Source organism: Pelobates fuscus, chromosome 3 (assembly GCF_036172605.1).
Source record: "Pelobates fuscus isolate aPelFus1 chromosome 3, aPelFus1.pri, whole genome shotgun sequence".
Taxonomy (NCBI): Eukaryota; Metazoa; Chordata; class Amphibia; order Anura; family Pelobatidae; genus Pelobates; species Pelobates fuscus.
The window spans coordinates 384,692,246-384,708,712 of NC_086319.1; positions in this window are offsets into that span (position 1 = coordinate 384,692,246).

Here is a 16,467-nt window from a genome sequence, read left to right on the forward strand (position 1 = left end):
GCCCAGGCCGCAAGCGCACAAAGATGGCGGCGGCCACGCGAGCGCAGATTCCCCAAGCTCCCCGGGCACCAGGGACCTGAATGCCCCGACGCAGCAGGCCACCATCTCGGATATAATGCGGTCACTAGCAGAGGTAAAACACTTTTTAGCAGGGGAGATCGAAAGGTCGGCAAGAGAAGTGAAGGCCGAAATACAGGCTGTGGGGCAACGTACCGAAGCCCTGGAATGGCGGATGGACCAGGTAATAACAGCCCACAATGAGACTGCCACTACCACCAACACCCTGCTGTCCAGAGTAGCTGAATTGGAGGCAGAAATTGAGCATGCTTCCAACAGGTCAAGAAGAATCAACCTGAGGATAAAGGGCCTGTCTGAAAGAATTAAAGACACAGACATCCAGAAGGTACTCACAGACATGTTCAAAACGCAGCTGCCAGCTATCCCTGACCATATGTGGGTGATAGACAGGGCGCATAGGGCACTTAGGGCCAGGGGACCCCCCAATGGCCCACCCAGGGATGTGATAATGAGGTGGCACTTCTTCTCCACCAAAGAAGCCATCATCAAAAGTACCAGACACCACACATATACCCTAGACGGCACCGCACTCCACTTATATCAAGACATAGCACCAGCAACGCTTGCCAGGCGCAGAGAGTGGAAGCCTATAGCGGATCTTGTCAGAGCCAAGGGCCTGAATTTTGCCTGGGGGCACCCCTTCAAAATGCTTGTGTTTAACGGGCCAAGGCCAGCCGTACTACTGCCCTCGGCGGACCCCAGGGCCTTCTTGAGGGACTTAGGAATTGAGGTCCCAGCAGACTTCCATCCCCCCCAGAGGGGTATCCAGGCGCTAGGACTCTTACCCAGGGAAGGCGAAGCACTGGACGGTATTGCACCTTAATGGACGCTAACAGACCCCTTCCCATCACATCGCCCCCGTTGCACAACCAACAGACCGTAACCCCCCATATGACTCCCCAACCCAGCAACATAACCAAAGCTGATCCACACAGTATAAGTAACCAGAGACTTTTGGAAGACCACCAGCTACCCAAGCAACCCCACCATGAACCACAAAGTAAAATAACCATACAGGCCGGAGCCAGATTATGGCATGCTCCACCATTGATAGCATATATTAACTTTACCCAAACGAAAATGGACATAGGACTGGTCACAAAGATACCCCTTTTTTTTTTTTTTTTTTTTTTTTTTTTTGTCGCAAAAATTGTTTGAAAACCAAAGCTGATCCACACAGTATAAGTAACCAGAGACTTTTGGAAGACCACCAGCTACCCAAGCAACCCCACCATGAACCACAAAGTAAAATAACCATACAGGCCGGAGCCAGATTATGGCATGCTCCACCATTGATAGCATATATTAACTTTACCCAAACGAAAATGGACATAGGACTGGTCACAAAGATACCCCTTTTTTTTTTTTTTTTTTGTCGCAAAAATTGTTTGAAAACCGGAAGAAAAGAAAAATTGGAAAGAGAAAGAAAAGGGGAAAAGGGAAAGAGAAGGAAAGAGACAATTTCCTAAAAACACCTCTCACCAGAACTCTCCGACTAATACCCGAGAAAGAACCGCCTAAGGAAGAAACCGACCGCCATAGATCGACGACTCAAGGTGAAAGGAATCTGCCTATGCCTAATACGAACCGAGGCACTCAAGTGCGGTACATTGATCGCAATGAAGCACGAGACTATACAGGCAGTACCGACAAAAGGACTGAAAGGACTACCTGACCGTATACTCCTTGACGAACATGGCCCCTACCGGAGTATAAAACGGACTATTATATCCGCCTCGCATCCAACTAGACACGCAAGTTTCACCCTGTGTTGTGTATTTATGTTTACATCTATATTGATGGGGAGGGAGGGGGCAGCTCAGGCAAGTGGTAGGGTCAGTGGGCCCAGGGAAAGGAACAACCAGCCACACACCCCCTCACCCCCACCCATCCCACACCAGAAACCGTACACTATCATGCCTAAGTAGATATAGACACCCACCATAGAGGGGCATGGGAACTGGCGGGGCCTGAGAGCAACCGACATAACACTGTGCGGAGGAACCATTCCCTCATTATTTGAGATAAGCCAGTATGCTCGGGATGGAGGGTCTGCTGGGTAGCCAACGGCAGGAATTCCACATATAACGTACCTTTATGCAAACCACTTAGTAGGGGCGAACAGGGACCGGCAGATTAGGCAGCCCCCACAGAAAAGATAAGGGGTGAATGCTCTGTATTTTGTATTTCTTTTTTTTTTTTTCTCTTGCTTTCGCTATTAACCTGATTTTGTTAAACTTTCTGATTTAATAACTGTTGCACATAATGTTGTTTATAAATGTTACACGTGACGAGAAACACATGGACGACCTGACTCACGTACGCAGGCGTGACCAAAGAATGGGTGACGAATGATTGTACTATATGGACCGACACCGGGGTGCTCGGCGATTGATTGCCCCCTCCGCGCTAACACAAGGTACCGCGGGGCGGGTAGTCACCCCCCGAGACACCCGGCACTATTTGATAAGACCGGGGTGCTTCCCCGGAAACAGTAGTTTTCACCAACTACCTCCCCCCTCCCTCCGCAAGCTACCTTCCCCTACTCCCCCCCCCCCATCCTCTCACCTTTCCACCCCCCACCCCCCTTTCCGGCCCGACCCCCTACCGGGCCCGAGTCTGGTGGACCCAACGGGTAACACCCAGGGAACAGCAGGGCTCGGGGGGGCGCTCGGCGGGCGGAGCATAGTCTTGCAGCACTAGCGATACATAGTAACTTCAAAGGTTCCACAACATGACGACGCTAAAATTCACCTCCCTAAACGTAAACGGGTTAAACACATCGACCAAAAGACGCTTGCTAATGAGGGAACTGAAACGACAAAAAACGGACATAGCTTTCGTACAAGAATCACACCTCCTGCGCTCAGCCCGGATCCAGTTGAAGGACCACATATACACCAGGGTATACTCCTCCAGGGCCCTAGTTAAAAAGAACGGGGTAGAAATCCTCCTACACAAAAATTGCCCCTTTATAGTACAGTCGACAAGCGCGGACACATCGGGAAGATATGTCACCGTCTCAGGGACAATACATGCTACCACATACCACCTCATTAATATTTATGCACCCAACCAACCAGACCCAGGCTTCTGGGACCAAATACACGCTCTAATTCAGGCCCTATCGCATGGTATCATAATCCTAGGGGGCGACATGAACGCTGCTCACTGCCCAACGGTGGACCGTAGCACCCCTACCGGAGGACAGAGGGCGCAAAGCACGAGGGGACAGGACAAACTCTTAACACAATTTATACAGCAGGCAACACTATTTGACCCCTGGAGGCTGCGGAATCCGGGTGTAAAAGACTACACGTTCTTCTCGGCCGCACACTCCACATATTCTCGCATTGACATGTTCCTGGTGAACCAAACCGGGATCCCATGGGTGCAGACTGCACGCATTAACCTTATCACATGGTCGGACCACGCCGACATAGAACTGACCCTCAGGATTCCAGGACCTAAACCACCTTGGAAATGGCGACTTAACAGCACACTATTAAAAGACCCAGAGACAGAGACACTCCTTCGGGACGAAATCCTGACATACTTTAGAGAGAACGACCACCCAGAACTGACCCAATCCACGATATGGGCCGCACATAAGGCGGTACTGAGAGGTACCCTCATAAAAATAGCTACCCGCCGGAAGAAACAGAGAGCTGAAACCCTCTTCGGGCTCCAAAAGGCGCTGAGGGGGGCAGAAGCCAAACACAAACATGACCCCACATCTCAGGGGCTACAAGACCTCAGGGAACTCCGACACAAAATTAGGTCAATAGCAGTAGAGGATCTGGGGAAAGACTTAGTTCGCAAAAAACGCTTCTTCTACGAACGCTCCAATAAGATGGACACCTTGCTAGCTAGGGCACTGAACCCCAAACCCAACTACCATACCATTTCGGCCATTAAAAATAAACAGGGCCAAATAACCCAACACCCAACGGAGATTAATCAGATATTCACAGAATTCTTTGCACACACTTACAACCATTCCCCAACACTCAACAGCGACAATAAGGACCACACAATAGAAGTAGCAGACTACGTAGCGGGGACGAACATGCCGAGACTGGCCCCGGAAGCTCTAAACACCTTAGGGAAACCTATAGACGAGGGGGAAATCAATAAGGCGATCACAGACCTTAAGGGCAACAAGGCCCCGGGACCAGACGGCTTTGACGGCTCATACTATAAGGTCTTTAGGGACGTATTGACGCCCAGCCTCGTGAAAATGTACGCAGAGTGGATGGAGGGTGGGTGCCCTAATTCAGATATGCTCACGGCCGACATAGCACTTATACCTAAACCAGGGAGAGACCCAACTGAACCCTCCAACTACAGACCCATTTCCCTGATTAACTTCGACGTTAAGATTTTTGCGAAAATTTTAGCCACAAGACTTAACCAACTCCTGGGCACGCTAGTCCACCCGGACCAGGTCGGTTTTGTACCAACAAGGCAATTGTACGAAAACACCAGGAGGGGAGCAGACATCATATGGTGGGCGGTGAGGTCTCGAACGCCTTCTCTGATCCTTTCCCTGGACGCGGAGAAGGCGTTCGACAGAGTGCAATGGCACTATCTATTTACACTACTCGAACGACTGCAGATGCCAGAAGCCTTTATAAGGGGCATCAAAGCCCTTTATACCCAACCGAGGGCGCAGACCAAAGTGCCGGGTGCGATCCCGACCCCGTTCACGACAACCAACGGCACAAGACAGGGCTGCCCCCTCTCCCCCCTACTCTTCGTCCTCTCGTTAGAGCCTCTCCTGCAGAGGATAAGAGAGGACGAGAACATGGTAGGAGGTGAAGAGTTCAAAGTCTCCGCATATGCGGATGACGTCCTGGTCACACTAACCAAACCTGCTCAATCGCTGCCCCGACTGGTGACAATACTGGAAGAATATGGCAGCGTCTCAGGCTACAAAATCAATCTAGACAAAACGGTAGCCATGCCAATAGAAATGGACAAGGCAGGGATGGACAACATAAAAAACACCTACCCCCTCAAACTTACGCAATCAGATTTCAAATACCTTGGGGTAAAACTCACGGCAGACCCAGAGAGGCTATACAGCGCCAATTACACGCCCACCATCCAGGCGCTCTGCAGGGACCTAGAAAAATGGCATGAGAGGCCCATATCGTGGATTGGTAGGATGCATGCAGTCAAAATGACTCTGCTTCCACGTATATTGTTCCTATTTCAAGCCCTTCCAACTAAAGTCACAAAGCAAAACCTACAAACACTACAAACACACATAGACAACTTCATCTGGGCACAAAAAAGACACAGGATAGCTCGACAGACTTTATATCGACCTAAAGCGAAGGGAGGGCTGGGACTCCCGAACCTCTACCATTATTACCTCGCAGCCCAACTGGCCCAGATAGTAGCATGGCATACACCGGAGGGCGCACATAGATGGGTCGACCTTGAGACCAAACTAATGCACACTGACCTCCCTCAATTTTGGATTTGGGTGCCTAAACAGGACCGACCATCATTGCATACATCTTGCCCAGCGATCCTCAACTCCGTTAGAATCTGGGACTTGACAGCCACTAAATTCGCCCTGAAACATACACCCTCACCGCTGACTCCGTACCTACGGAACAAGGCGTTTGGGCCCGGGCTGAGCGCAAGAGACTTCAGGGGGATAGAAAGCACAGGAATGCAAAGATATAAACATAGGGGACTCCTTCAGATCCTTCGAAACCCTACAAACTACTGCACCCCTAACGACCAAGGACGTCTTCCGACACATGCAGTTGCGTGACTTTGCCAAACACCCGAACATAAAGAAAGCAGCCCAGACCCCTATGACATTTTATGAACGGCTATGCGACGCCGAAACAATCCAAAAAGGGATGATTACAACAATTTATGCTCAGCTCAGTGCCCCAGAAAGGGGAGCCGCAGACCCAAATTACATACGCCAGTGGGAAACAGACTTAGGGGGAGCAATAGAAGGAGAGGACTGGGTAGACATATGGGAAGCAACAGCGAAGACATCAATATGTGTGCTACATCAGGAGCAAGCATATAAGATGCTCATGAGGTGGTACACCACACCTGCTCAACTCTATAAGATGGGGAAAACAACGACAGACACATGTTGGAAGGGATGCGGCGGCAAAGGCACCTTCATCCACATGTGGTGGGAATGCCCTGAGGTGACTAAATTTTGGAAAAGAATCCAATCACTGCTCCAAGAGGTCCTCATACGACACATAGACCTAGATCCCTGGGCGATCCTCCTATCCAGACCAAATGACTGCCTTTCTAAAAAAGAACAACAACTACTAAACAAACTTACACTGGCGGCTAGAAGGGCACTGGCACAAAAGTGGCTACAGCCCACGGTCCCCACTGACAATGACGTGATAGTTAAAATCAAAGATACTTATCTGATGGACAAACTGACTGCGCAAATAAGACATACGGAAAAATCATTCCAAAAAATCTGGCAACCATGGGAAATTTACACCAATGAATAATTCCAAAATAACTGAGAATCGCGAGCTGCGGCTCGGCGTGCTTCTGCCTGCCGGGCGCCCCAATGGGCAAAATACCTCCACCTCCTATAACTACCCCCCCCCCCCTCAACCGTAACTCTCACCCTACCCTACCCTACCCCCTACCTGAATGACTGCTCAGTACCTCAGCTGGCTAGACATACCAGACCAGCAAGACAGCCTCGACTAGGTAGAATAGGACGCTAAGATGTAAAAGGCGAGAGGCAACTGTGTTATTGTAACAAGAACCACCTCGTAGACACAGAAACTCCTCGCCCACCAACAGAATCCCAGACCCATATAATGTTAACTGGTAAATATGCTGTGAAATGTAGTACTGAACTTCCATAACCATGTCAATAGTCATTTATTTTTTTTATTTTATTGTATGTTTAAATTTGATACTTGGGCTACCAACGCCCAGATAACAGAAAACCAGCGCCGAACGGCACAATCCTTTATATTTATATGTGACAGCACGATATGCATCTTGTTAATACACTGTATAATATGTCTATAAAAGGCCCCTGCGTGGGCCATCTACTGTATTTTTTTATGCCGTTACGGATGCTGGAACAAAAATAAAGAAATTAAAAAAAAAAACAGGTACATTCAACATATCCCCATATAGCTCAGATCTGAGCGCACATTATTGGAATATGAATGGCGCTCAGATCACACACATACAGTTCAATTGCCATGGAGCCAAAGTCTTTCCCATAGTCTTTCATTATATGAATGGGCTCCATGGCATAGCTATCTGGGGTATCACCGCTCAAACAGGGCAAGCACTAAATGACCCGGCTTCTGTGTCTTTGCAGGGGAAAATCAAGCGTTTCAACATGGGGCCATAGTCTAAAGGCAGCAGGCGGGCAACCAGGCTCCTCCAATGCACAGTGGCAAGATTGGTCTTGTCATATCTCTCCCCTTTTCCAAACAGACTAACAGGGTATCTGACCTCCTGCCGGTCAATGCCCTGGTTAGTCCAGCAACCCACCCATAAAACACAATTAGTAGTACAGCCCACCCACAATAAATGGTTACTACACCTGAGTACGGGGAAAAGATGTCCATGTCCAGGTGCCTCACCACAGCTGTGTGGGGAACTGGTACGCTGAATTGGTGGGTTGCGAGGTGGGCAGAGACCAGCTGTACTCTGCCCTGAGGCCAGCACTACCACAGAAGTAGCCTGGTGGGAGCCTGGTTGCTGGAGGGGGAGACCAAGATTGGTCTCGTCACAAGCTGCTGAATGGATAGTTACAAATACTGGTCTTCTCCTGTACCCTTTCAGACATTATTATGAAGGGCATCTTCTGATTCATACATATTGGAGTTAATCCCAAGCCGGACTAACCCCCATAAGGCCTGGGACACTAAGCATCTTGTGGGAGCTAATTGGGGCATACATATTATTAAGGTTTATTCTTTAATTGGATTAAACTAATGGCCATCACATGGGCCATTATCAGAGCCTCATATTTGATTGTTCCTAATTCTTATAATAGTTAACTATTACTCCCTGCTCTGCATAGGCTGGAGAAAGAGTAAATGCAAATTGTTAGATCTCTTTTTTTATTATTCTTTGGTGAAACCCTTGTAAAATAATTTTTTATGTTTTTTACGGACAAGGTGGTAGAAGGAGGGGGAGTAAAAGGGCGAAGAAGAGCATCAAAAGTGTGAAATAGGTGTTTGGGTTGATGGGACAGTGTACTTATGAGGGTGTTAAAGGGACACTCCAGGCACCCAGACCACTTCTGCCCATTGGAGTGGTCTGGGTGCCAACTCCCACTACCCTTAACCCTGAAAGTGTAATTATTGCAGTTTTCTATAAACTGCAATAATTACCTTGCAGGGTTAACTCCACCTCTAGTGGCTGTCTATGAGGGACATCGTCGCTGCCTCATGTAAGTTACTGAAGGGGTTTTCACCCCTTCAGCAACCGGGGATTGGGGGGTGGGAGGGAGAGGGATCCTGCAGTGCCAGGAAAACGGATTGTTTTCCTGGCACTGGAGTTTCCCTTTAAAGTAATTTACTTTTGCAGCGGAAAGAGCCAGGCTGTAGCATACATTTATAGTGGAGGAAGTCAGATGCAAAGTAAGACTTTCTCCAGCAGCGTTCAGCAGTTCTAGAACATTTTTGGAGGTAACAGGTCTGCTTGGTGTGCCAGGGTTGTAATTGGGGACCCTTGCCCCCCAAATATAGAATAAAATAACTCAAGTGAACTGGAAAAGTGAATTGAATTTTGTTAATGCAGTTTTTAAATCATCACATTTTCTCACATGGATATTACGCTCTCTTGTATCCAGGCTTAAAACAGCCTTATCATTTTTGCCGATGATCTAAAATAGTCAAGTTGACTAAAATTATGAAAGTCTGAAAGAGTCTTTTTTTTTTGTATATCAATAATATTCGTTGGAAATAGACTAAGTACAGTACTAACTACAATGTATATGTTCATCATATATTTTCACAGAAAAGCCAGGTTACAGCATTGTCCTGTGCTTTTTCCGGGCCAGAGGCCCATGTGGCATCAACTCCACACAGTCGTCCATATGCACAAGGGATTGCCACCAATTCGGAGACCCTGAAGGCTACTGATCCTGCCTCTGAATGGGATCTATGGACTAGAGGCTCTAGCCTCCTACAAGGCCAAAGACACAGGAACTTATTGCGCTACAAATTGCAAGTGAATCAGAGCCTCGGTTCTCAACAACCTCTGTCTTGCAACTACAGCACTGGTGTGGATTGAGACTCTCTCGACGGGCCTGTTTGTGGTTTATGGTGATGAATTCTGCTGACATCACCATGTGCCGAGAACACTCCCTAGGATAACATATGAGAGCTCCATGGCTCATGTCTATTAGCTATCTAGTGGTTCTGTCATTTTGTTTTCATAGCATAACCCTCACTCCTCTTTTTTCTCATATTTTCCCCTATCTACTGACATTTGCTATCTCTAACGCCCTCATACCAATGTTCCCCAAAGTGGTCAGATTTTTTTTGGGGGGGGATTGCGGCTCAATAGTTCTCTAGCATGTGATAACTTAATGGCTATTTGTTTATTAAACCAAAAATTTAGCTGATTCATAGGGTGCCATTACGCTGTATATATTGAAATGTACAGTTAAACTTCTACTGTTGTGGCATTGCAAGCATATTTGTAACTCTAAGCTCTGAAAAATAAATATTGGCAAAAAAATAAATAATTACACTATAAACACTTACCTAGTTCAATACTGTCTTTCATGAACTCACATTGACGTCCTGTGTAATCATTTTTGCAAACACACCCGTTACCATCTAAAGTACCTCCATTGTGACATTGAACTGAGAAAGATAAGTTGAATAAGTTAATATTAAAATATCAAAAATATATAAAATATAAAAAATCAATATATAAAAAATTTCAAAATATTACTATACTAACATATTTCTGAAAATAAATAAAACATTTCAAAAGTTTAACCAACAAATATTAATTTATTTTAAAAGCTTATCCAAAATGTATTAGATTGAAGCTTTAATTTTAGATATGTTCTGTAGAAACAAACAAACAAAAAACAAATACAATCTGGAGGTCATTGTTGCTTTTTATGATGTCTTTAGCGATGAGCCAGTTGGACGCACTACCTAGACGGCACTTCGTAAAAAGCGAACAATGCTATGATGAAGGAAGTGCCAACTAGCCACCAGTTTTGTGCTGGTTCCATTTTGGAATGCAACCAGTGGTGGCTGGTGACGTTTTAAGATTCCAAATTCTATTAATTTGTACACACCGATTTTTCTGGAAACACTAATTCCAGATATTTTGGACGAATATGAAATATTTCAATTGATGTCTAATAAAAAAGAAAATCTTTATTTCATTGGCTTAATAGTTTGGGTGCCAGGGATATGACCAGCAAAATGAAAAGCAATGTGATTTGCACACTTCTGGCACTAAAAGGGTTAAAACATCTTGTTATTTATTACTCATTACGCAGAAAACTGCTTAAACTAATCAGTTATACTATTCCCACCTTAATACGATTACATTAAAATATGAAATAATCACAATTGTCAGCACCAGTAGCTTCAGGCCAAAAATAAGTTATATGGCTCCTTCTGCATATATTGACTTAAGCCCATCCTAAATCCAGCCAATAATACTTCCAAATTCAACCCTAAACCCTAATCAGTACTTCAAATCAAATGCTACTTCGAGGCACTGATTGAATTCGGAGTATTACATTAACCTATATTTAAAAAATATATACCTGCTCAATTAACCCCAAGCCATGTTGTATTAACTCATCATCTACCTGCATTAAAATACTGCACCCACACAAATACACGCACACTGTCTGTATGATTAACGTCTAATAGGGTTCGTTAAAGTGGCTCTGTCTCAAATAATGTAATTGGAGATGTTATTTGTCTATCAGTATTACAGGAGGTTTGGACCTGGCAGGCTTTTCGTGACCCCACTCCCGGCTCCTGCCCCTGTCTGTCCTCCCTGGTCAGCACGGATAATTTCATTTAAGAAAAAGGATACAGGACAAGAAAATAATGGAAAAGTAACTGGATATGTAGGATAGCTTATCAGCATATATTAACAGACACACAAAGTGCTGACATCAGGGGGCACAAAGTGCAGCTTACACTGCTAACATTGAAACTGAGCTTTATATGTTTATATGTTCCCGGCGAACATGAAAAGTTCACGAACGCGTTCGCCACGAACACACGCGATGTGTTGGTCCGGCCCCTATTACGTCATCATTGAGTAAACTTTGACCCGGTACCTCACAATCAGCTGACACATTTTGGGAGGGAGGGTCTGCTGCTGATTGGCTGGAATGTGTCTGCTGACTGTGAGGTACCGGGTCAAAGTTTACACAATGATGACGTAATAGGGGGCGGACCAACACATCGCGTGTGTTCGTGGCGAATGCGGTCGCAAACTTTTCATGTTCGCCGGCGAACGGTTCCCAGCGAACTGTTCGGGACATCTCTACTCATTCATGCTAAATCCACAGAAACTCAACAAGTGAAATGAATGTAGTTTGTCCAAGTTTTAGTAAGGGCATTCACTAACTATATAAAGATAAAATGAGTATAAGGAATCGGAATACACAATTTTAAGTACAGATTTGGAAAATAAAGAATATACAAAAAAAAAATTGTCTAATTGATGAGATTGAAATCACAACCGCATGGGTCAAATGTGCACCGGATGAGCAGAAAAAAACCTCACTATGTACCTGATTCAAACAAATTTAATAGTGGCCTATGTCAGTAGTTCACTATTTTACCACTGTCATTTATTTATTGATTGGTTGATTGATTGATTGATTACAGAGTGCCCCTGTGGATAAACTACCATTGAATGCAAGTGTGATGTATTCCAAATTATAATAAGAAGAATGTGATTTGCATCACAGTAATAGTTCCAGAATAAAGAACAATCTAATTAAATTGTATTTACCTACAACGTTATACATTAAGTCAGGAAATATCCCTATCAAGGAAATCCAATAGAATTTCTAGCACAAAATAGAGAAAGTAAAGGGAACAGTTAAGAGATTCAGTTACTTACGAGCAGTTAGTCCATTTGAAGTTAAGGTAGGGGCTGTGGTGGGAATTGTTGTGGTTGGGGTAACGGTGGTGACTGTGCTTGAAGTGGTTATGTTCTGAGTTGTTATGAGAGATGTTGTGGTAAGAGCTGCTTCTGTGGGAGATGTCGTGGTCTGAGTTGTCCTGATTAGAGAGGTAGTGCTGGGATCTGTTGTGGTAGTTATTGTGAAAGGAATTATGTTTGGACTTGTAGTTGTGTAAGAGGTTTCCAATGATTTTGCTTCTGTTGTGCCAATTTCACCAGGTGTTTCTGTTGCAGTGCCAATTTCACCAGGTGTTTCTGTTCTTGTTGTGGTTTCAATAGTTTTTTTTGTTGCTGTGCTAGTTTCAGTAGGAATTTCTGTTGTGGTGCCATTGTCAGTAGGGGGTTCTGTTTCTGTGCTCATTTCAGTGGGAATTTCTGTTGTAGTGCCAGTTTCAGTAGGTACTTCTGTTGATGTCTGAGTTTCAGTTGGAAAGTCTGTTGTGGTGCCAGTGTCAGTAGGTGGTTCTGTTTCTGTGCTCATTCCAGTAGGGATTGCTGTTATAGTGTCAGTTTCAGTAGGCACTTCTGTTGCAGTGCCAGTTTCAGTTGGAAAGTCTGTTGGGGTGCCAGTGTCAGTAGGTAGTTCTGTTTCTGTGCTAATTTCAGTTGGAATGTCTGTTGTAGTGCCAGTGCCAATAGGTACTTCAGTTCCAGCGCCGGTTTCAGTTGGAATGTCTGTAGTAGTGTCAGTTTCAGTAGGCACTTCTGTTGCAGTGCCAGTTTCAGTTGGAAAGTCTGTTGGGGTGCCAGTGTCAGTAGGTGGTTCTGTTCCAGTGCCGGTTTCAGTTGGAATGTCTGTTGTAGTGCCAGTGCCAGTTGGTACTTCTGTTCCAGTGCTGGTTTCAGTTGGAATGTCTGTTGTAGTGCCAGTGCCAGTAGGTACTTCTGTTCCAGCGCCGGTTTCAGTGTTAATGTCTGTAGTAGTGTCAGTTTCAGTAGGCACTTCTGTTGCAGTGCCAGTTTCAGTTGGGAAGTCTGTTGTGGTGCCAGTGTCAGTAGGTGGTTCTGTTTCTCTGCTTATTTCATTAGGGATTTCTGTTGTAGTGTCAGTTTCAGTTGAAATATCTGTTGTGGTGCCAGTGTCAGTAGGTGGTTCTGTTTCTGTGCTCATTTCAGTAGGGATTTCTGTTGTAGTGTCAGTTTCAGTAGGTTCTTCTGTTCCAGTATCGGTTTCAGTTGGAAAGTCTGTTGTGGTGACAGTGTCAGTAGGTGGTTCTGTTTCTGTGCTCATTTCAGGAATTTCTGTTGTAGTGTCAGTTTCAGTTGGAAAGTCTGTTATTGTGCCAGTGTCAGTAGGTGGTTCTGTTTCTGTACTCATTTCAGTAGGGATTTCTGTTGTAGTGTCAGTTTCAGTAGGTTCTTCTGTTCCAGTATTGGTTTTCGTAGGAAAGTCTGTATTTGTGCCAGTGTCAGTAGGTGGTTCTGTTTCTGTACTCATTTCAGTAGGGGTTTCTGTTGTAGTGTCAGTTTCAGTAGGTTCTTCTTTTCCAGTGCCAGTTTCAATTGGAAAGTCTGTTATGGTGCCAGTGTCAGTAATTGGTTCTGTTTCTGTGCTCATTTCAGTAGGGATTTCTGTTGTAGTGTCAGTTTCAGTAGTTTCTTCTGTTCCAGTATTGGTTTCAGTAGGAAAGTCTGTATTTGTGCCAGTGTCAGTAGGTGGTTCTGTTTCTGTACTCATTTCAGTAGGGGTTTCTGTTGTAGTGTCAGTTTCAGTAGGTTCTTCTTTTCCAGTGCCAGTTTCAATTGGAAAGTCTGTTATGGTGCCAGTGTCAGTAATTGGTTCTGTTTCTGTGCTTATTTCAGTGGGGATTTCTGTTGTGGTGTCAGTTTCAGTAGTTTCTTCTGTTCCAGTATCGGTTTCAGTAGGAAAGTCTGTTATGGTGCCAGTGTCATTAGGTGGTTCTGTTTCTGTACTAATTTCAGTAGGGGTTTCTGTTGTAGTGTCAGTTTCAGTAGGTTCTACTTTTCCAGTGCCAGTTTCAATTGGAAAGTCTGTTATGGTGCCAGTGTCAGTAATTGGTTCTGTTTCTGTGTTCATTTCAGTGGGGATTTCTGTTGTAGTGTCAGTTTCAGTAGGTTCTTCTGTTCCAGTATCGGTTTCCGTAGGAAAGTCTGTATTTGTGCCAGTGTCAGTAGGTGGTTCTGTTTCTGTACTCATTTCAGTAGGGATTGCTGTTGTAGTGTCAGTTTCAGTAGTTTCTTCTGTTCCAGTATCGGTTTCAGTAGGAAAGTCTGTTATGGTGCCAGTGTCATTAGGTGGTTCTGTTTCTGTACTCATTTCAGTAGGGGTTTCTGTTGTAGTGTCAGTTTCAGTAGGTTCTTCTTTTCCAGTGCCAGTTTCAATTGGAAAGTCTGTAATGGTGCCAGTGTCAGTAATTGGTTCTGTTTCTGTGCTCATTTCAGTGGGGATTTCTGTTGTGGTGTCAGTCTCAGTAGGTGTTTCTGTGACAGTTTGAGTTGGTGATTCTATTGTAGTGACAATTTCAGTAACATATTCTGTGGTGTCAGACTCAGTAGTAGTTCCCATTGCCATGCAAATCACTGTAGTTATTTTTGTTGTGCCAGTGTTAGTAGAATGTTCTGTTGCTGTGCTAGTTTTATTAGGAATTTCGGTTGAGGAACCAGTTTCAGTTGGGGTGCTAATGTCAGTTAGGGGTTCTGTTGCTGTTCCTGTATCAGAAGATAGTTCTGTTGTTCTTCCCATCTCAGTATATGATTCTATTTCCGTGCCAGTTTCAGTATATGATTCTGTTGCTGTGACAGTTTCAATATATGATTCTGTTGCTGTACCAGTGTCAGCATTTGTTTCTGTTGTTGTGCAAATTACCGCAGTAGTGGCATGGACAATCAGTTGCTTTTCCATTTTTTTTCCTACAAATATAAAATTATATTTTGTTATGAATTGTGGAACATCAATTTCCTCATCTTGAATGAAATATATTTCACTAAGGGGACAGCTGGCAAAGAGGGTAGGGTAACAATTGCCCCCCAGGTCACTAGCATATTGATTTTGTAACCTTAGAGCACCATTCTGCTGATTAAAGCAACTGTAGATGTGTTGGGATGTCTGTAAGCACAGTATTACAGGAGCAAAACAACAGGCAGGAAGTGTGCAGGGCATTTGCTAGCCTAGCACCGCTTTGTGCATTAGCTTGTGGTCTATGATCTTAATACACTAGTATTTTTTGTTGGGTCTGTGAGTTTTATTTAAAAAAAAAAAAAGTCTAGTCCTTTGTACTTGTCCCCCAGTCCCAACATTGCTAGACATCAGCTGACATAGAAGTGACTGTAATCCTTTTACTTTGATCCATGTTTCCATTTAAAAAATAAAAACATACAGAGTTATTCACTAAAGTGTTAATTTCCAGAAATTAAAAATTCAATTCATAATTTTGACCACAATAATAACAAAGTATTTAACCAGGAAAGGTACATACAGATTACTCTAGTTTCCAAGTACATCCTGGCAATGTTAGTTTCACCCAACATCCAGGGGATGTTACTATCATCCAATTTAATGGTACTCATTTTATCAACCTCGGAAGGATGAAGGGCTGAGTCGACACTGCCAGGATTAGAACCTGTGACCCCCAAGGGTTGAACGGAGTCTATTGATGATGCGTTAGCTCATTGAGCCTAAACTGTGAAGTTTACTTTGAGTTTACTGTAAATTTCCAGTAATGCGAACTTTACTGAATAACCCTGAACGTTTATACCATTAATACATGTACCCATAATGCTACCTCCGCTATTTTGAAGGCAACATTTAAGGACCACTGTAGTCTACCAGACCATTTCATCTCAAACTGTATCTCAATCAGCAAGTTTTGAGATTTTAGAGAAATTTATAGATTTTAGACTCCAGTAAAAATCTCAGTAGTGTTATTTTTTTTTTTCTTGATATAAATGCACAAGTTTTAAAACTAAAACAAGTAAAAAGTGATGCTGGAATTAATATTCTGGTTTACTGCAAGAGAGAGACTTGGAAGACGTGTAGTCTCTAAGCACATAGACAATCTGCTTGTTAATGCTTTCTGTGTTAAATCTCTAATCTAGTAATCTACAGTAATTCTGCAAGCAGTTCCCAAATAAATGCATTCTGTATTTACACCTAATTACCAGGGTTATTCACTAAACAACAAATTTTGTTGTACAAAATACGGTGAAAATTACCAAATTCGGACCGCATTGGCAATTCTCAAATTTACTAAAGCCAAA